Below are 21,397 nucleotides of genomic sequence, written 5' to 3'. Positions count from 1 at the left end.
CAGAAGAAGAGAAAAAGAAAGGGTCTGAGAAAATATTTGAAGAGATTATAGAGAAAAACTACCCTAACATGGGAAAGGAAATAGTGACCCAAGTCCATGAAGCACAGAGAGTCCCATACAAGATAAACCCTAGGAGAAACACACCAAGACACATATTAATCATACTAACAGAAATTAAATACAAAGAAAAAATATTAAAAGCAGCAAGGAAAAAGCAAAAACCAACATACAAAGGAATCACCATAAAGTTATCAGCTGATTTTTTCAGCAGAAACTCCACAGGCCAGAAGGGAGTGGCAGGATATACTTAAAGTGATGAAAAAGAAAAACCTACAACCAAGATTACTCTACCCAGCAAGGATCTCATTTAGATTTGATGGAGAAAGCAAAAGCTTTTCAGACAAGCAAAAGCTAAGAGAATTCAGCACCACCAAACCAGCTTTACAGCAAATGCCAGAGGAAATTCTCTAGGGGGGAAACACAAGAGAAGAACAAGACCCACAAAAACAGACCCAAAACAATTAAGAAAATGGGAATAGGAACATGCATATCAATAATAACCTTGAATGTAAATGGAATAAATGTTCCAACCAAAAGACATAGACTGGTTGAATGGATACAAAAACAAGACCCATATTTACATTGTCTACAAGAGACCCACTTCAGACCTAGGGACACATACAGAGTGAAAGTGAAGGAATGGAAAAAGATATTCCATGCAAGTGGAAATCAAAAGAAAGCTGGAATAGCAATACTCATATCAAATAAAATAGACTTTAAAATAAAGACTGTTATAAGAGATAAGGAAGGACACTACATAATGATCAATCAATCCAAGAAGAAGATATAACAATTATAAATATTTATGCACCCAACATAAGAGCACCTCAATACATAAGGCAAATGCTAACAACCATAAAAGGGGAAATCAACAGTTAACACAATAATAGTAGGGGACTTTAACACCCCACTTACACTAATGAACAGATCATTCAAACAGAAAATAAGGAAACACAAGCTTTAAATGCCAAAATAGACCAGACAGATTTAATTGATATTTATACGACATTCCACCCAAAAGTGGCAGAATACACTTTCTTCTCAAGTGCACATGGAACATTCTCCAGGATAGATCACATCTTGTGTCACAAATCAAGACTCAGAAAATTTAAGAAAATTGAAATCATGTCAAGCATCTTTTCTGACCACAACATTATGAGGTTGGAAATCAATTACAGAAAAAAAAAACAGTAAAAAACACAAATACATGAGGTTAAACAGTGTGCTACTAAATAACCAAGGGATCACTGAAAAAATCAAAGAAGAAATAAAAAAAAATACATAGAAACAAATGACAATGAAAACACAATGACCTAAAACCTATGGGACGCAGCAGAAGCAGTTCTAAGAGGAAACTTTATAGCAATTAAATGTCACCTCAAGAAACAAGAAAAATCTCAAATTAACAATTTAACCTTACACCTAAAGCAACTAGAGAAAGAAAAACAAAGAAAACCCAAAGTCAGTAGAAGGAAAGAAATCATACATATCAGAGCAGAAATAAATGAAATAGAAACAAAGAAAACAATAGCAAAGATCAATAAAACTAAAAGCTCGTTCTTTGAGATGATAAACAAAATTGATAAACCTTTAGCCAGACTCATCATGAAAAAAAGGGAGAGGACACAAATTAATAAAATTAGAAATGAAAAAGGTGAAATCACAAATGAAACCACAGAAATACAAAGGATTATAAGAGACTACTACAAACAACTATATGCCAATAAAATGGACAACCATGAAGAAATGCACAAATTCTTGGAAAGGTAAAATTTTCCCAGACTGAAACAGGAAGAATTAGAAAATATAAACAGACATATCACAAGTAACAAAACTGAAACTGTGATTAAAAATCTTCCAACAAACAAAAGTCAAGGACCAGATAGCTTCACAGGTGAATTCTATCAAACATTTAGAGGAGAGCTAACACCCATCCTCCTCAAACTCCTCCAAAAAACTGCAGAGGGAGGAACACTCCCAAATAGGTTTTACAAAGTGACCATCACCCTGAATACCAAAACCAGACAAATATATGCCAAAAAAAGAAAATTACAGACCAATATCACTAATGATCATAGATGCAAAAATCCTGAACAAAATACTAGCAAACAGAATCCAACAACACATTAAAAGGATCATACACCATGATCAAGGGACATTTATCCCAGGAATGCAAGAATTATGCATTATATGCAAATCAATCAATATGATACACCATATTAACAAGCTGAAGAATAAAAACCATATGATCATCTCAGTAGATGCAGAAAAAGCTTCTGAAAAATTTCAGCACCCATTTATCATAAAAACTCTCCAGAAAATGGGCATAGAGGGAACCTACCTCAACATAATAAATGTCATATATGACAAACTCCACAGCAAACATCATACTCAATGGTGAAAAACTGAAAGCATTTCCACTAAGATCAGGAACAAGACAAGGATGTCCACTCTCGCCACCCTTATTCAACATAGTTTTGGAAGTCCTAGCCACAGCAATCAGAGAAGAAAAAGAAATGAAAGGAATACAAATTGGAAAAGAAGAAGTAAAACTGTCACTGTGTGCAGATGACATGATATTATACCTAGAAATTCCTAAACATGCCACCAGAAAACTAATACGAGATACGAGAACTAATCAATGAATTTGGTAAGGTTGCAGGATACAGAATTAATGCACAGAAATCTCTGGCATTCCTATACACTAACAATAAAAACTTGGAAAAAGAAAATTAAGGAAACACTCCCATTTACCACTGCAATATAAAGAATAAAATACCTAGGAATAAACCTGCCTAAGGAGGCAAAAGACTTGTACTCAGAAAACTATAAAACACTGATAAAGAAATCAAAGATGACATAAACAGATGGAGAAATATACCATGTTCTTGCATTGGAAGGTCAATATTGTGAAAATGACTCTACTACCCAAAGCAATCTACAGATTCAATGCAATCCCTATCAAACCACCAATGGCATTCTTCATGGAACTAGAACAAAAAATTTCACAATTTATATGGCAACACAAAAGACCCCGAATAGCCAAAGCAATCTTGAGAAAGAAAAACGGACCTGGAGCAATCAGGCTCCCTGACTTCAAACTATACTAAAAAGCTACAGTAATTAAGAGAGTACTGTACAGGCATAAAAACAGAAATATAGATCAATGGTACAGGATGGAAAGCCCAGAGATAAACCCATGCACCTATGGTAACCTTATCTTTGATAAAGGAGGCAAGAGTATACAGGAAGAAAAGACAGCTTCTTCAATAAGTGGTGCTGGGAAAACTGGGCAGCTACATGTAAAAGAATGAAATTAGAACACTACCTAATACCATACACAAAAGTAAGCTCAAAGTGGATTAAAGATCTAAATGTAAGACCAGACACTATAAAACTCTTAAGAGAAAAATACAGGAAAAACACTCTTTGACATAAACCACAGCAAGGTCTTTTTTGAGCCACATTTTAGAGTAATGAAAATAAAAACAAAAATAAACAAATGGGACCTAATAAAACTTAAAAGTTTTTGCACAGCAAAGGAAACCATAAACCAGACAAAAAGACAACCATCAGAATGGGAGAAAATATTTGCAGATGAATCAATGGACAAAGGATTAATCTCCAAAATATAAAAACAGCTGCTGCAGCTCAATATCAAAAAAACAAACAACCCAATTAAAAAATGGGCAGAAAACCTAAACATACATTTCCCCAAAGAAGACATACAGATGGCCAAGAGGCACATGAAAATGTGCTCAACGTCACTAATTATTAGAGAAATGCAAATCAAAACTACAGTGAGGTATCACCTCACATTGGTCAGAATGGCCATCATCAAACAATCTACAAACAATAAATGCTGGAGAGGGTGTGGAGAAAAGGGAACCCTTTTGCACTGTTGGTGGGACTGTAAATTGCCACTATGGAGAACAGTATGGAAGTTCCTTAAAAAACTAAAAATAGAACTAGCATATGACCCAGCAATCCATTACTGGGCATTTACCCTGAGAAAACCATAAATCAAAAGAACACATTTACCCCAATGTTAATGGCAGCCCTATTTACAATAGCCAGGACATGGAAACAGCCTAAGTGTCCAATGATAGATGAATGGATAAAGAAGATGTGGTACATATATACAATGGAATATTACTCAGCCATGAAAAGGAACGAAATTGGGTCATTCATAAAGATGCGGATGGACCTAGAGTCTGTCATACAGAGTGAAGTAAGTCAGAAAGAGAAAACAAATACCATATATTAACACATATATGAGGAATCTAGAAAAATGGTACAGATGAACCTATTTGTAGGGCAGGAATAGAGACATAGACATAGATAAAGGACATGTGGACACAGGAGGGTAGGGGAGGGTGGGACGAATTGGGAGATTATGTTTGACATAAATACACTACCATGTGTAAAATAGGTAGCTAGTAGGAACATGCTGTGTAGCACAGGGAGCTCAGCTTTGGTGGTCTGTGATGACCTAGATGTGTGGGATGGGTGGGGTGGGAGGGAGGTCCAAGAGGGAGGGATATAGGTATACATATAGCTGATTCACTTCATTGTACAGCAGAAATTAACACAACACTGTAAAGCAATTTTATTCCAATAAAAGTAAAATAAGTGTGAAAAAAGTTGTTATTTTAAATAAAAAATAAATGACCCAAAGTCACCTAAAAAAAAAGAAAAGACAAAAAGTGGCTGAATGGATTAAAAAAAAGACCCATATATAAGCTCACTAACAAGAGTCTCACTTCAGATCTAAAGACACACACAGACTAAAAATGAGGGCATGGATAAAGGTATTCCATGCAAATGGAAATGAAAAAAGAGCTAGGGTAGCAATATTTATATGAGACAAAATAGACTTTAAAACAAAAACTTGGGACTTCCCTGGTGGCGCAGTGGTTTGGTGTCCCCTGCAAGTACCGGGGACATGGGTTCAAGCCCTTGTCCAGGAAGATCTCACATGCCATGGAGCAACTAGATCCATGTGCCACAAATACTGAGCCTACACTCTAGAGCCCACGAGCCACAACTACTGAGCCCGTGTGCTGCAACTACTGAAGTAGAGCCGGTGCTCCGCAACAAGAGAAACCACCGGAATAAGAAGTCTGTGCACTGCAACAAAGAGTAGCCCCCACTTATCACAACTAGAGAAAGCCCGCCTGCAGCAATGAAGACCAAACACAGCCAAAAACAAATAAATTTATCTTTAAAAAAAAGAATAGGTAGCATTGATTTAAAAAAAAAGACTGTAATGAGAGACAAAGAATTTCATTACATAATGATCAAGGGATCAATCCAAGAAGAAGATATGACAATTATAAATATATATGCACCCAACACAGGAGAACCTACATACATAAAGCAAATATTAAAACATATAAATGGAAAAAAAAACATATAAATGGAGAAACTGACAATAACAATAATAATAAGGGTCCTTAACATCCCACTTACATGAATGGACAGATCATCCAGGCAGAAAATCAATAAGAAAACACTGGCCTTAAACAACACTTACATTTGATGGATTTAACAGATATACCTGGAATATTTCATCCCAGAAGCAGCAGAATACACATTTTTTTCAGGTGCACATAGAACATTCTCCAGGATAGATCAGATGCTAGGCCACACAACAAGTTTCAGCAAATTTAAGAAAACTGAAATAATACCAAGCATCTTTTCCAACCACAATGTTATGAGACTACAAGAAAATACTGCGAAAAACACAAACATGTGGCTAAACAATATGCCACTAAACAACCAATAGATAACTGAAGGAATCAAAGAAGAAATAAAAAATACCTGGAGACAAATGAAAATAGAAAAACACAACAAACTAAAATCTATGGAATGCAGCAAAAACAGGTCTAAGAAGGAATTTTATGGTGATAAAAGCCTACCTCGGGAGAAAACAACAACAAAAAATCAAATAAACAACCTACTCATACACCTAAAAAAAAAAAACTAGAAAAAGAACAAACAAACTCTAAAATTAGTAAAAGGAAAGAAATCATAAAGATCAGAGCAGAAATAATGAAACAGAGACTAGAAAAAACAAGAGCTCAATGAAACTAAGAGCTAGTTCTTTAAAAAGGTAAACAAAATGATAAACTTTTAGCCAGACTCATCATTAGTAAAAGGAAAGGAATCATAAAGTTCAGAGCAGAAATAAATGCAAAAGAGACTAAAAAACAACAGAAAAGATCAATGAAACTAAAAGCTGATTCTTTAAAAAGATAAACAAAATTGGTAGACCTTTAACTATACTCATCTATAAAAGGAGAGCCCAAATAAAATCACAAATGGAAAATGAGAAGTTACAACCAAAACCACAGGTGTAAAAAGTGCACTGCACTTTTTACATGGACAATTATGCACCAATAAAATGGACAATTATGCACCAATAAAACGCACCAATAAAATGGACAAATTCCTAGAAATATATAGTATCCTAAGAATGAATCAGGAAGACATAGAAAATATGAAGAGACCAATTACCAGTAATGAAATTGAAGCAGTAATTTTTAAAATTCCCAAAAACCAAAATTCCTGGACCAGGTAGCTTCACAAGTGACTCTACCAAACATTTAGAGAAGAGTTAATACCTATCTTTCTCAAATAATTCCAAGAAACTGCAATGAAAGGAGTGCTTCCAAACTCATTCTATGAGGCAAGCATCACCCTGATACCAAAACAAGATAGATAATCACAAAAAAAGAAAATTACAGGCCAATATCACAGATGAACATATAGATGCAAAAATCCTCAATAAAATATTGGCAAGCTGAATCCAACAATAAAATAAAAGGATCATACACCATGATCAAGTGGGATTTATTCCAGGGATGAAAATCAATATCTACAAATCAATGTGATATGCCACATTAACAAAGTGAAGAATAAAAATTGCATGATCATCCCAATAGATACAGAAAATGCTTTTAACAAAATTCAACATCCATTTATGATAAAAAAAAACAAACTCTCAATACAGTGGATACAGAGGGAACGTACCTCAACATAACAAAGGCTATATATGGCAAGCCCACAGTTAACACTGTAATCAACAATGAAAGCATTTCCTCTAAAATCAGGAATAAGACAAGGATGCCCACTCTTGATACTTTAATTCAACATAATATTGGAAGTCCTAGACACAGCAATCAGACACTAAAAATAAAAGGAATCCAAATCGGAAAGAAGGTAAACTGTCACTTTTTACAGCTGACGTGATACTATAGATAGAAAATCCTAAAGACAACACCAAAAAATGATTAGAACTCATCACTGAACTCAGTAAATTTGCAGGATACAAAATTAGTGTATAAAAATGCAACAGGGCTTCCCTGGTGGCGCAGTGGTTGAGAGTCCACCTGCCGATGCAGGGGACACGGGTTCGTGCCCCAGTCCGGGAAGATCCCACATGCCATGGAGCGGCTGGGCCCATGAGCCATGGCCGCTGAGCCTGCGTGTCCGGAGCCTGTGCTCCACAATGGGAGAGGCCACAACAGTGAGAGGTTCGTGTACCTCAAAAAAAAAAAAAAAAAAAAAAAAAGCAACAGATTTCTGTATACTAACAATGAACTATCATAAAGAAAAATTAAGAAAACAGTCCTATTTACAAATTGCATCAAGAAGAATAAAATATCTAGGAATAACTCTAACCAAGGAAGTAAAATATCTGTATTCAAAAAAGTATAAGACACTAATGAAAGAAACTGAAGATGACAAACAAATGGAGATATACACTGGGCTCATGTATTGGAAGAATTAATATTGTTAAAATGACCATACTACCCAAGACAATCTACAGATTCAATACAATTTATATCAAAACAACAATGACATTTTTCACAGAATTAGAACAAATAATTCTAAAATGTGTATGGAACACAAAAGATAGCAAATAGCCAAAACAAGCTTGAGAAAGAACAAAGCTGAAGGTATCATGCTCCCTGATTTCAAACTACACTACAAAGCCACAATAATCAAAAGAGTATAGTACTGGCACAAAAACAGACACACAGATCAATGGAACAGAACAGAGAGCCCATAAATAAACCCATGTGTATATGGTCAATTAATTTATGACAATGGAAGCAAGAATATACATGGCAAAAAATTCTCTTCAATAAATGGTGTTGGGAAAATTGGACAGTTACATGCAAAAGAATGAAAGTGGACTCCTTTTTCACACCATGCACAAATATAAATTCAAAATGGATTAAAGATTTAAATGGAAGACCCAAAACCACAAAACACCCAGAGGAAAACATAGGCAGTATATTCTTTGATCTTGACCTTAGCAATATGTTTTTGATATGTCTCCTCAGGCAAGGGAAACAAAAGCAAAAATAAATAAATGGGTACATCAAACAATAAAGCTTTTGTACAGCAAAGGAAACTATCAATAAGGCAAAAAATCCATGTACTGAATGGGAGAAAATATCAATATCTGCAAATGACATATCTAATAAGAGGTTAATATACAAAATATATAAAGAACTCATACATTCAACATCAAAAAGACAAACAACCCAAGTTCAAATGGGCAGAAGACCTGAACAGACATTTATCCTAAGAGGAAAACGCAAATAGCAAATGCAAACACAACAATGAGGTATCACCTCACACCTGTCAGATGGCTAATATCAAAAAGATAACAAATAACGAGTATTGGTAAGGATGTGGAGAAAAGGGAACCCTCACGTACAGTTGATGGGAATGTTAAATTGATGCAGCCACTATGGAAAACAGTAGGGAGGTTCCTCAAAAAAAAAAAAAAATAGAACTACCATATGATACAGTAATTGCATTTCTGGGTATTTTTCCAAAGAAAACAAAGACACTAATTCCAAAAGGTACATGCACTCCTATATTCATTGCAGAATTATTTACAATAGCCAAGATACAGAAGTAAGACAAGCACCGATAGATAAACGAAGATAAAGACGACGTTGGATATATTATATATATATATAAATAAACTATATAACAATGGAATATTACTGAGCCATAAAAAAGAAGGAAATCTTGGTGGAGAAGATGGCGGAAGAGTAAGACGTGGAGATCACCTTCCTTCCCACAGATACATCAGAAATACATCTACATGTGGAAAAACTCCTACTGAACGCTGGCAGAAGACCTCAGACCTCCCAAAAGGCAAGAAACTCCCCACGTACCTGGGTAGGGAAAAAGAAAAAAGAATAAACAGAGACAAAAGAATAGGGATGGGACCTGCACCAGTGGGAGGGATCTGTGATGGAGGAAAGGTTTCCAGACACTAGGAAGGCCCTCCGCAGGTGGAGACTGCAGGTGGCGGAGGGGAAGCTTTGGAGCCATGGAGGACAGCGCAGCCACAGGGGTGCAGAGGGCAAAGCGGAGAGATTCCCACACAGAGGACAAGTGCTGACCAGCACTCACCAGTCTGAGAGGCTTGTCTGCTCACCCGCCAGGGCGGGCGGGGCTGGGAGCTAAGGCTCGGACTTCGGAGGTCGGATCCCAGGGAGAGGACTAGGGTTGGCTGCGTGAACACAGCCTGGACGAGGCTAGTGTGCCACAGCTAGCCGGAAGGGAGTCCAGGAAAAGGTCTGGAGCTACCGAAGAGGCAAGAGACTTTTTCTTCCCTCTTTGTTTACTGGTGGGCGAGGAGAGAGGATTAAGAGTCCTGCTTAAAGGAGCTCCAGAGACGGGCGCGAGTCGCGGCTATCAGCGCAGACCCCAGAAACAGGCATGAGATGCTAAGGCTGCTGCTGCCGCCACCAAGGGGCCTGTGTGCGAGCACAGGTCACTATCCACACCTCCCTTCTGGGGAGCCTGTGCAGCCCGCCACTGCCAGGGTCCCAGGATCCAGGGACAACTTCCCCAGGAGAACGCGCGGCGCGCCTCAGGCTGGTGCAACGTCACGCAGGCCTCTGCCGTAGCAGGCTCGCCCCGCATCCGTACCCCTCCCTCCCCCCGGCCTGAGAGAGCCAGAGCCCCGGAATCAGCTGCTCCTGTCCAGTCTGAGAGAAGAACAGACGCCCTCAGGCGACCTACATGCAGAGGCGGGGCCAAATCCAAAGCTGAAACCCGGGAGCTGTGAGAACAAAGAAGAGAAAGGGAAATCTCTCCCAGCAGCCTCAGAAGCAGCGGATTAAAGCTCCGCAATCAACTTGATGTGCCCTGCATCTGTGGAATACCTGAATAGACAACGAGTCATCCCAAATTGAGGAGGTGGACTTTAGGAGCAAGACAGATTATATTTTCCCCTTTTCTTGTTTTTGTGAGTATATATGTGTATGCTTCTGTGTGAGATTCTGTCTGTATAGCTTTACTTTCACCATTTGTCCTAGGATTCTGACCGTCCGTTTTTTTCTTTTACTTTAAAACATTTTTTCTTTTTTTTTTTATTTTAATACACTTATTTTATTTTATCTTACTTTATTTTATTTTATCCTCTTTCTTTCTTTCTATTTTGTCTCCCTTTTATTCTGAGCCGTGTAGAGGACAGGCTCTTGGTGCTCCAGCCAGGTGTCAGGGCTGTGCCACTGAGATGGGAGAGCCGAGTTCAGGACACTGGTCCACAAGAGACCTCCCAGCTCCATGTAATATCAAACGGCGAAAATCTCCCAGAGATCTCCATCTCAACACCAACACCCAGCTTCACTCAACGACCAGCAAGCTACAGTGCTGGACACCCTATGCCAAACAACTAGCAAGACAGGAACACAACCCCACCCATTAGCAGAGAGGCTGCCTAAAATCATAATAAGGTCACAGACACCCCAAAACACACCACCAGACGTGGACCTGCCCACCAGAAAGACAAGATCCAGCCTCATCCACCAGAACACAGGCAATAGTCCCCTCCACCAGGAAACCTAGACATCCCACTGAACGAACCTTAGCCACTGGGGACAGACACCTAAAACAACGGGAACTACGAACCTGCAGGCTGTGAAAAGGAGACCCCAAACACAGTAAGATAAGCAAAATGAAAAACACACAGCAGATGAAGGAGCAAGGTAAAAATCTACCAGACCTAACAAATGAAGAGGAAATAGGCAGTCTACCTGAAAGAGAATTCAGAATAATGATAGTAAAGATGATCCAAAATCTTGGAAATAGAATAGAGAAAATGCAAGAAACATTTAACAAGGACCTAGAAGAACTAAAGAGGAAACAAACAACAATGAACAACACAATAAATGAAATTAAAAATACTCTAGAAGGGATCAATAGCAGAATAACTGAGGCAGAAGAACGGATAAGTGACTTGGAAGATAAAATAGTGGAAATAACTACTGCAGAGCAGAATAAAAAAAAAAGAATGAAAAGAACTGAGGACAGTCTCAGAGACCTCTGGGACAACATTAACCACACCAATATTCTAATTATAGGGGTCCCAGAAGAAGAGGAAAAGAAAAGGAGAGAAAATATTTTAAGAGATTATAGTTGAAAACTTCCTTAATATGGGAAAAGAAATAGTTAATCAAGTCCAGGAAGCACAGAGAGTCCCATACAGAATACATCCAAAGAGAAACATGCAAAGACACATATTAATCAAACTATTAAAAATTAAATACAAAGAAAACATATTAAAAGCAGCAAGGGAAAAACAACAAATAACACACAAGGGAATCCCCATAAGGTTAACAGCTGATCTTTCAGCAGAAACTCTGCAAACCAGAAGGGAGTGGCAGGACATATTTAAAGTGATGAAGGAGAAAAACCTACAACCAAGATTACTCTACCCAGCAAGGATCTCATTCAGATTGGATGGAGAAATTAAAACCTTTACAGACAAGCAAAGCTGAGAGAGTTCAGCACCACCAAACCAGCTTTACAACAAATGCTAAAGGAACTTCTCTAGGCAAGAAACACAAGAGAAGGAAAAGACTTAAAATAACAAACCCAAAGCAATTAACAAAATGGGAATAGGAACATACATATTGATAATTATCTTAAATGTAAATGGACTAAATGCTCCCACCAAAAGACAGAGACTGGCTGAATGGATACAAAAACAAGACCCATATATATGCTGTCTACAAGAGACCCACTTCAGACCTAGAGACACAAACAGACTGAAAGTCTTTCCATGCAAATGGAAATCAGAAGAAAACTGGAGTAGCAATTTTCATATCAGACAAAATAGACTTTAAAATAAAGACTATTACAAGAGACAAAGAAGGACACTACATAATGATCAAGGGGTCGATCCAAGAAGATGTAACAATTGTAAATATTTATGCACCCAACATAGGAGCACCTCAATACATAAGGCAAATACTAACAGCCATAAAAGGGGAAATTGACAATAACACAATCATAGTAGGGGACTTTAACACCCCACTTTCACCAGTGGACACATCATCCAAAATGAAAATAAATAAGGAAACACAAGCATTAAATGACACATTACACAAGATGGACTTAATTGATATTTATAGGACATTCCACTCAAAAACAACAGAATACACATTTTTCTCAAGTGCTCATGGAACATTCTGCAGGATAGATCATATCTTGGGTCACAAACCTAGCCTTGGTAAATTTAAGAAAACTGAAATTGTATCAAGTATGTTTTCCAACCACAACGCTATGAAACTAGATATCAATTACAGGAAAAGATCTGTAAAAAATACAAACAGATAGAGGCTAAACAATACACTACTTAATAACAAAGTGATCACTGGAGAAATAAAAGAAGAAATCAGAAAATACCTACAAAACAAATGACAATGAAGACACGATGACCCAAAACCTATGGGATGCAGCAAAAGCAACTCTAAGAGGGAAGTTTATAGCAATACAATCTTACCTTAAGAAGCAGGATGGGCTTCCCTGGTGGCGCAGTGGTTGAGAGTCTGCCTGCCGATGCAGGGGACACGGGTTCGTGCCTCAGTCCGGGAGGATCCTACATGCCACCGAGCGGCTGGGCCTGTGAGCCATGGCTGCTGAGCCTGCGCGTCCGGAGCTTGTGCTCTGCAACGGGAGAGGCCACAAAGTGAGAGACCCACGTACCGCAAAAAAAGAAAAAAAAAAAAGCAGAAAAGATCTCAAATAAACAACAAAACTTGCACCTAAAGCAATTAGAGAAAGAAGAACAAAAAACCCCAAAGTTAGCAGAAGGAAAGAAATCATAAAGATCAGATCAGAAATAAATGAAAAAGAAATGAAAGAAACGATAGCAAAGATCAATAAAACCAAAGCTGGTTCTTTGAGAAGATAAACAAAATTGATAAACCATTAGCCAGACTCATCAAGAAAAAAAGGGAGAAGACTCAAATCAATAGAATTAGAAATGAAAAAGGAGAAGTAACAACTGACACTGCAGACATACAAAAGATCATGAGAGATTACTACAAGCAACTCTATGCCAATAAAATGGACAACCTGGAAGAAATGGACAAATCCTTAGAAATGCACAACATGCTGAGACTGAACCAGGAAGAATTAGAAAATATGAACAGACCAATCACAAGACCTGAAATTGAAACTGTGATTAAAAATCTTCCAACAAACAAAAGCCCAGGACCAGATGGCTTCACAGGTGAATTCTATCAAACATTTAGAGAAGAGATAACACCTATCCTTCTGAAACTCTTCCAAAATATAGCAGAAGGAGGAACACTCCCAAACTCATTCTACGAGGCCACCATCACCCTGATACCAAAACAGACAAAGATGTCACAAAGAAAGACAACTACAGGCCAATATCACTGATGAACATAGATGCAAAAATCCTCAACAAAATACTAGCAAACAGAATCCAACAGCACATTAAAAGGATCATACACCATGATCAAGTGGGGTTTATTCCAGGAATGCAAGGATTCTTCAATATATGCAAATCAATCAATGTGATACACCATATTAACAAACTGAAGAAGAAAAACCATATGATCATCTCAACAGATGCAGAGAAAGCTTTTAACAAAATTCAACACCCATTTATGATAAAAACCCTGCAGAAAGTAGGCATAGAGGGAACTTTCCTCAACATAATAAAGGCCATATATGACAAACCCACAGCCAACATCATCCTCAATGGTGAAAAACTGAAAGCATTTCCACTAAGATCAGGAAAAAGACAAGATTGCCCACTCTCACCACTCTTATTCAACATAGTTTTGCAAGTTCTAGCCACAGCAATCAGAGAAGAAAAAGAAATAAATGGAATCCAAATCAGAAAAGCAGAAGTAAAGCTATCACTGTTTGCAGATGACATGATACTATACAAGAGAATCCTAAAGATGCTACCAGAAAACTACTAGAGCTAATCAATGAATTTGGTAAAGTAGCAGGACACAAAATTAATGCACAGAAATCTCTGGCATTCTTATACACTAATGATGAAAAATCTGAAAGCGAAATTAAGAAAACACTCCCATTTACCATTGTAACAAAAAGAATAAAATATCTAGGAATAAACCTACCTAACGAGACAAAAGACCTGGATGCAGAAAATTATAAGACACTGATGAAAGAAATTAAAGATGATACAAATAGATGGAGAGATATACCATGTTCTTGGATTGGAAAAATCAACATTGTGAAAATGACTCTACTACCCAAAGCAATCTACAGATTCAATGCAATCCCTATCAAACTACCACTGGCATTTTTCACAGAACTAGAACAAAAAATTTCACAATTTGTATGGAAACACAAAAGACCCTGAATAGCCAAAGCAATCTTGAGAACGAAAATTGGAGCTGGAGGAATCAGGCTCCTTGACTTCAGACTATACTACAAAGCTACAGTAGTCAAGATAGTATAGTACTGGCACAAAAAGAGAAATATAGATCAATGAAACAGGATAGAAAGCCCAGAGATAAACCCACGCACATATGGTCACCTTATCTTTGATAAAGGAGGCAAGAATATACAGTGGAGAAAAGACAGCCTCTTCAATAAGTGGTGCTGGGAAAACTGGACATGTACATGTAACAGTATGAAATTAGAACACTCCCTAACACCATACACAAAAATAAACTCAAAATGGATTAAAGACCTAAATGTAAGGCCAGAAACTATCAAACTCTTAGAGGAAAACATAGGCAGAACACTCTATGAAATAAATCACAGCAAGATCCTTTTTGACCCACCTTCTAGAGAAATGGAAATAAAAACAAAAATAAACAAATGGGACCTAATAAAACTTAAAAGCTTTTGCACAGCAAAGGAAACCATAACCAAGACCAAAAGACAACCCTCAGAATGGGAGAAAATATTTGCAAATGAAGCAACTGACAAAGGATTATCATCCAAAATTTACAAGCAGCTCATGCAGCTCAATAACAAAGAAACAAACAACCCAATCCAAAAATGGGCAGAAGACATAAACAGACATTTCTCCAAAGAAGATGTACAGATTGCCAACAAACACATGAAAGAATGCTCAACATCATTAATCATTAGAGAATCAAAACTGCAAATCAAAACTACAATGAGATAGCATCTCACACGAGTCAGAATGGCCATCATCAAAAAATCTAGAAACAATAAATGCTGGAGAGGGTGTGGAGAAAAGGGAACACTCTTGCACTGTTGGTGGGAATGTAAATTGACACAGCCACTATGGAGAACAGTATGGAAGTTCCTTAAAAAACTACAAATAGGACTACCATACAACCCAGCAATCCCACTATTGGGCATATGTCCTGAGAAAACCATAATTCAAAAAGAGTCATGTGGGGCTTCCCTGGTGGCGCAGTGGTTGAGAGAATCCCCTCTCCTCACGCACCCCAAAACAATGGTCTCTTGCCTCTTCGGCAGCTCCAGACTTTTTCCCGGACTCCCTCCCAGCTAGCCGTGGTGCACTAACCCCTTCAGGCTGTGTTCACGCAGCCAACCCCAGTCCTCTCCCTGGGATCCTACGGAAGCCCGAGCCTCAGCTCCTAGCCCCCGCCCGCCCCGGCGGATGAGCAGACAAGCCTCTTGGGCTGGTGAGTGCTGGTTGGCACCGATCCTTTGTGTGGGAATCTCCGATTTGCCCTCTGTACCCCTGCTGCTGCGCTCTCCTCTACGGCTCCAAAGCTTCCCCCTGCCACCGACATCTCCTCCAGTCCCCTTTGTTCTTTATGACTTGGGAGAGGAAGCCTCTGCCCTTTGGCAGGGTTTAGCTCTGAGTTCACCGGTTACTACCTTGGTAGATTCCCTCAAAAGGCATTGCCATTGATGCCCATAGAAGGCAAAACTCACTACATAATGATGGGTTTCTCTGGTATAAAATTAAGAATTATTGATAACTGAAACTCATTATTTTTCAAAGAAATACAAGTAAAACATTTATCCATTGGGATGGATGGTGGAAATGACAGCTGAAGTATTTATTGCATTAAGCATTCACTACGTGCGTTTTGGGCTGAATTTTGTTTCATGGACTTCCTCATAAAATTATATTATTTTCAAAAAGCGTCATAAAAAATAAGAATTTAAAGGAGAAAGAAATTAATTTAGAATCTCGAAAGGAACAGGGGAAGGAAGAGGATCTGTGAAGACTTCTTTAATGTGAAGACTTCTTTAAAGAGAAGGTCTTAGAACTAGGACGGCACTGGAGTTTTAAAAATCTTGGGAAAAATACAATTTGATGGGATAATATCCAACTGAGAGCTAATCCTGTTGATGAAAATGTCTGAAAGATGTAAATCAGGTGCCTGACGATGCTCAGAGCCATTGAGAGCCATGCACAGTGGTGGCCGGAGCAACACACCTCTGGTTAATGACACCTCCTGAAATGGCCAGGTAAGGTTCACCTTATACTATCTTCAGTGCTATTTACAAACAGGGTGCTTAATTAGTGTTCATTAAATTGGTACAATGACTGTCCACTCACTCTCTCTGTGTTGCTTTGAAATGCCCTGACAGACACATTTCTCACTGAAAGGAATGCTCAGCTCTGAGGCAACTTAATCTCAACCCCTCCCTGACATCTGCAGACACACATGCTCCAGATAGATAAGAATCAACTGTCAAGTTGAGAGTTTGGGGTTCTCATGCTCTCTGGCTCCCCATCTCCATACTTATCCACTTCATAACCATTCTGTGAACCCAGGGCTTTGGCCTTATATCTTCCATCCTGTATTACAGTTTACTGAGTGCTCTTACATACGTTCCCTATTTCAAGCCTCTCAACATTCCTATGACAAGGGCAGAGCTGGCAGAATGCCCATTTTCCTGAGGATAAAACCAGGATTCCCAAAGGTTAAGAGGGAAGAGTCCAACCTAGGATTCACTTGGTTGTTTTGGCTTCTAGCCCAGTGTTTTTTCCAAAAATGCTGACATTTGGACTCTGAGGTGAGCCTAAGAGATAAAAATAGAATGCCACATGTCTGATAAATTTTTCCAATAAAATACAAAAGGTACAGCTCTTCAGGCCAGAAGAGAAATATAAAAACCAGAGACAACAATTAAATGACTTCCATTGTGTGTATATGGCCTCTCGTTGAAAATGGACGGTTTTAATCGTATCCCCAAGAAAAATCAGTAGATGAAACAAGCTTCACCAAAGAGTTGCCAAAAAGATGATTTCAAAATTCTGACTTGGTGCTGGGTTAATTTAAATTTACACAGTTAATCATTCTACAACTGAAAGAAGGGATTTATTTCCAGATGTAATTAACTTGGATGTTCACATCAAGCAGACAAATAGATTCAAAGAAGAAAAAAGATGGAGACAAGAAAGCCAGGTTGAAGGTTCAGAACAAGGCAAAAGAAAATATTTTTTATTTTAATCATTGGAAGTGTCAATAAGCACAAGGCCACCTTCGACTGATTAAAAGACAAACCAAAACACAACATGACGCTTCGTGGAAGGTTATAAAGGGGAGTCATAAATTAGATAGGAATTTGGACAACAGGGCTTCTAAAATCCTTTCTAACCCTCAGGTCTTGCTGAAATCTGAGCAAAACCATTCTCTAACTTGGAGGTCGGGGAAATGTTTCACTGAAGCTGACTATTTCTGTTACCAAAACACTTGACCTAGTGAGGTGATATAGTCTTGGTATTTTGCTAACCAAAGAAACTGGAGATAGTCATGCCACTAGGAGAGAAGGAAACCTCTCCCAAGTAGCGGAATACCACATGGAAGAATGAGGTGGAGGACTGAGATGTTATATCCCAAACCTCTTACTCATAGTTGGAAACCAGTTCCACCAGGTAGGATATGAGTAGTCTCCCTCCCTTGCAAAAAAGCCAAAGCAGAGGTTTAAAAAAAAAAAAAAAAACAGAGAGAAGGGCTGCATACACCTTTAATGGATGATAACACAGTGATTAATAGCTTAGGCTCATCTAGATAGATTTCTTTGTGTTCAAATCTCTGCTTCCCCACTTACTGAGTGACCTTGAGACAGTTACTAGATCTGTAAAATGGGGATAATAATAGTACTGACCCATAGGCTATTGTAGGATTAAATTAATTAAGTAGAGCTGCTTAGCCTCCTGGCTGGAATATAGTAACAATCCAATGAATATGAGAATGAGCAATTGCTGTAATTCAAAGTTTTAGTGAGAAAGTGTTGCCTTGAAGGAGAACCATAAAGGTTACAGCAAGAAAAGCGTTGGCCTCATAGGGTGTTTCACAAATTCTAGATCATTTTGAAAGTCACATGATTTTCAAAGACTAGAGAACTCCCAGACACCAAGATGTGGATAAACTCAAATCAGATCCTAGTTTGTGCCAAGCCTTGGAAGCTAACATTATTTTCATTATTTCTTCAGGGCACCAGCTGTGCTGAGGTGGACCTAGGATTGCTGGTGAGCTGAGTAGAAACGCCTCAACAGGTGGAACCCAGAAACCAGGTTCTGGTCCCCAATCTACTGATAAGTGGCTCTGTCACTGGGAGGGAGCCACAGAGCTGGGACCTTTCCTCATCTAGTGTCAGGAATGAGTCTCCTCAAACCACTACAAGGGCAGGACGAGGGTGCACTGGGCAGGGTCTGACTCCCCATTGATGTGCCTAGGGCACCAGCAAAGCTGGGGCTCACACATGCGACTTGCATTTGCTATTTTAAAGCACAGATCAAAGTATTCATTGATGGGAGAAACAGAATTTCATTAGACTTTTTTTTTTAAATTTATTTTTGGCTGTGTTGGGTCTTCATTGCTGCGCATGGGCTTTCTCTAGTTGCGGCGAGCGGGGGCTACTCTTCGTTGTGGTGCTTGGGCTTCTCATTGTGGTGGCTTCTCTTTTGTTGCAGAGCACGGGCTCTAGGCTCGCGGGCTTCAGTAGTTGTGGCGCACAGGCTTAGCTGCTCCGCAGCACGTGGGATCTTCCCGGACCAGGGCTTGAACCCATGTCCCCTGCCTTGGCGGGCGGATTCTTAACCACTGTGCCACCAGGGAAGCCCCTCATTAGACTTTTTATACCTGTTTTACAGCTTACTGTTATTTTACTTTTAGTTCTCTGGCAGGAGTGGACAAATGAACACACCATAAAACTCTTAGAGACCAAGGTCTCTTAAAATCATCACCCAGCCTAGAAGTGGGCACCCATGAGGTTAGTGGCAGCGACTTTATGGGGAAGGAGAAGAGGAGAGGAGAAAGGGATATCAAGGAAGTCTGTGTCCACTCAGACCTTCCCTTTGTGCCCTCTCATGCCACTGTCTATCTCTTTGCGTACCTCTGGGTTCCTTGGTCCTTCTGCCACCCAGAGACCCCAGAGTCAGAGTTCCATGCTGTAAATTTCTGCTGCCTTGCTTCCTTTCCATTCCCCATGTAGACATTTTCTCAGTACAATATATCTCAGAGGGACAGTTATTAGAATAGCCCATAAGATGAGGGAGCTGACTGGCCGTTCTCTTTTACATGCCTACAGATCACTGGGGGCTCTTGTGAAAATGCAGATTCTGATTCGACATGCCTAGGCTGGGGGCTGCGATACTGCAGGCTACCAAGCACCTGGATCATGTTCGTTTCTCTGGTCCTCAGGCCAAACTTTGAGTAGGGAGGGACTAGACATCCTTCCAGCTCTGACTGCCCTGAGCTTGTGAGCTCACCCAGAACCAACCCAGCCAGAAGTTCCCAGAACAACAGAATCTCAGGGGTCATTCCTACAGGCCCCTTGCTTTCCATGCCATTGCCGCACACCAGCCCGGTCTTCCACCTGGTGGAAACAGTGAACTCAGGTATAGAAGGGCTCCAGTACACAGAGGTGTCACAGAGGAAGCTTACAAACGTGCCAGAATGACTACACTGGGTCTTCAATGGTTTCAGTTATCCTCCCCAGGGGAGTCCTCAGGAAAGGATAAAAAGTCTAGGAAAAAACCCTAAATCATTTGCATTCACAGTACAGGAAATACATATTTGTATGTAGATGTGCCCCATAGTCCTTGGTGTCCAGTGAATCAGATCAGCTTGGTGGCAGTAATTTAGCCTCCCTTAAGCATCACTGTGGACTCATATGTGAGGATAAAAGACTGAAATCACTCCCAAACAAATAAAGAACGCCTTTTGTGGTTGGACGGGCTTCCCAGGAAGGGCCACTATCACTGAATAACCTTCGGCACAAATGCTAGACTTGGAGAAGACCTGCTCCCACCAGAGTGAGAACAGGCCAGAATGACAGCACGTGTGCCTTTCCGGACAGCTCAGATTCACTGGCTTTGAAGACGCAAGGTTGTATGTATGTGCACGTGTGCCTGCATGTATGCGTGTGCAGGTGTTTCCACTGGGGTATGAGCACACGTGTGTGTGTGTGTGTGTGTCTGCTGGGAGGGCAGCAGGAGCAAGGCCGGGAGGAAGAGGTAAACACGCTGATCCTTTCTCTTTAAAACGGCTGCCAGCTCCTTAACAGCCTCCTCTCTCTTTCCCTGGCAAAGATGACACTCAAACTCTGTCCTTCAAAAACCTAACAAATGTGACTAGGAAATAGAGTCCACTCTTGTGAGGTGAAGGGAGAGGTTATGATTACGACGTTGGCACCCCTCCACTCCCTGCATGTCCTATTGCAGGTCTTCCTGTCTGAGAGGACTTGGAATAAAGGAAAGCCTTGTGGTGGTCTGACTGGTGGTGGGCTCTCAGGAAGGACCAAGTGGAGATGATCTGCCAGCATCCTCCCATCAAGCACTCTGCACACCAGAGAGGCTTAGCTCAGGGCCGGGCTGGCAGGGCTAAGTTCCCTCTATGATGGTGGGGGCAGGCCAGCTTCCCTACCAACACCCACCCTGCTTCTCTGGGTATGACTCATAGACATGGATAAAGCACACCTTCGAAGACCTTGAGGGAGCCCTAGAAAAGTGGTCTCATTGGGGATTAAATCAGGTCTCCCGATTCCTAATCCAAGTCAAGGATCCCCCCACACCTGCTCCATGGACTCCTGAGTGAAT

The 21,397-nt window shown here is 39.7% G+C and overlaps 1 long non-coding RNA gene across 1 annotated transcript in view; it reads right to left on the bottom strand.

Annotated features, from left to right (window-relative positions):
* The window catches only part of LOC141278747 (uncharacterized), a 134,678-nt gene that overhangs the window by 93,493 nt on the left and 19,788 nt on the right, over positions 1 to 21,397 (bottom strand). Inside the window, exon 2 of the long non-coding RNA XR_012331887.1 lies at positions 12,887 to 13,050. This is a non-coding gene — a long non-coding RNA (uncharacterized lncRNA). The remainder of the gene's footprint in view (positions 1 to 12,886; positions 13,051 to 21,397) is intronic.

Source organism: Tursiops truncatus, chromosome 5 (genome assembly GCF_011762595.2).
Source record: "Tursiops truncatus isolate mTurTru1 chromosome 5, mTurTru1.mat.Y, whole genome shotgun sequence".
Taxonomy (NCBI): Eukaryota; Metazoa; Chordata; class Mammalia; order Artiodactyla; family Delphinidae; genus Tursiops; species Tursiops truncatus.
Note: the sequence above shows the minus strand (reverse complement) of the source record. Positions and strands in the feature narration are given on the sequence as shown.